This window comes from Colobus angolensis, unplaced genomic scaffold (assembly GCF_000951035.1).
Source record: "Colobus angolensis palliatus isolate OR3802 unplaced genomic scaffold, Cang.pa_1.0 Scaffold869, whole genome shotgun sequence".
NCBI lineage: Eukaryota > Metazoa > Chordata > Mammalia > Primates > Cercopithecidae > Colobus > Colobus angolensis.
The window spans coordinates 48,149-49,653 of NW_012122587.1; the positions used below are offsets into that span (position 1 = coordinate 48,149).

Below are 1,505 nucleotides of genomic sequence, written 5' to 3' on the forward strand. Positions count from 1 at the left end.
TTCAGGGCCTGGCTCATGGAGGGGCCCCAAGTCCCAGCTCAACAGAGCCTGCCTTGATCCCAGGGCTATGGCCAGGGATTCCCAGCATGCAGGACTTTCCGTGCTCAAGGCAGGATGGTCCCTGAGCAAACCGGAAAGAGCTGGCTGCCCCAGCAGGGCACAGAGGCCCTGGTCCTGCATGGGAACTGCCTGTCTCCAGGACGCTTGCCAACATCTGCTGCTGGCCATGACTCAGCACTTTTGATGGTGGAAAAACCACCACTTGTTTCCGAATCACAAACCCCAGGTGCACCCTGACCAGAGTGGCCCCAGAAGGCGCACAGCAGGAACTAGGGCACTCACTCTCCACGTGATCCATCTCCACGGCCACCAGAAGGGCCCACTCACAGTAGCCCTTGCACTGCTGAGCCGGGCCCTGGCGGGTGCAGAGGTGACCCAGCTGCAGGAGTACGTGGGTGAAGTCCCAGCCACACTTCAAACAGGGAAGCCTCGAGAACAGATGCGCGGCCTCCAGAAGGTAGTGCTGGGCCAGCCTGCTGGCACCCACTTGCAGGCACAGCGTCCCGAAGTTGGCCAGCACCACTCCCTGGTTCCTCCGCTGGCCCAGGTCCCAAACCACCCATAGGGCGCAGTAGTAGCCCTCGGCTGCCTGCCTCGTCCGGCCCGTCCTCTTCAGAGCCACGGCCACCATGTTGGAAATCACACCTTCCTGGTGCTCGCTGGCCACCACTGCATCCTGGACAGACTGCAGGATGTTCAAGGCCACCAGGCTCTGCCCATGAAGCACGTGCAGCCAGGCCAGGGCCACCAGGGTGTCCACAATGGCACAGACTCCGGCAACAGCACTGGCTTCCACTGCCTGCGTCATGAAGGTGATGGCCGGGCCGTGGTAGCCATGGTGGCTGTACGGCTGGGCCAGGCTGTCGTGGAAAAGGCCACAGAAAGCCTGGCCTGTGCCCGGGGTTAGGGAGGCCACTGCTCACGTGAGGTAGTGGGAAGTCTGGGTGGGGAGGCTGTGGGCTGGAGGGCTTTCTGGAGCACCAGGTTCACGCTCCTCAGCGAGCTGGCCAGCGAGTCCTGTGTCCTCAATGAGGCCACCTTGACACAGCTCAGCACCAGGTGGGGCAGGCACTTGCGGCTGTAGATGTCAGCCAGGAGCAGGGAGCAGTCTGAGAGCCACGCAGTGTCTGGGGCTCCCGAGTCCCTGTGCAAAAGCAACAGCCTCTCTAGGAAGGACAGGGCCTCCTCGGGCTGCTTGAGGTGCACGTGATGCCTGGCCAGCAGGAAGCAGGCCCGGGCCTCGGCCTGCAGGCTCCGGCCACCCACCTCCCACTGCAGCGCCAGCTGCAGGAGCTCCCTGTCCGCCTCGGTGCTGCAGATGAGCCGGGCGTCCCCAGGAGCAGGGCCATGGCTTTGGGAACCACCTGTGTACAGTTCTCCCGGTTCTGCTTCCAGTAAATGCTGGTCAGGTTGGCGTACACAGCCACCACCTGGAACAGGTCCCC

General features: G+C 63.3%; 1 pseudogene; it reads right to left on the minus strand.

Annotated features, from left to right (window-relative positions):
* LOC105503523 overlaps nt 1-1,505 on the minus strand; it is a 21,755-nt pseudogene extending 20,250 nt beyond the window's left edge.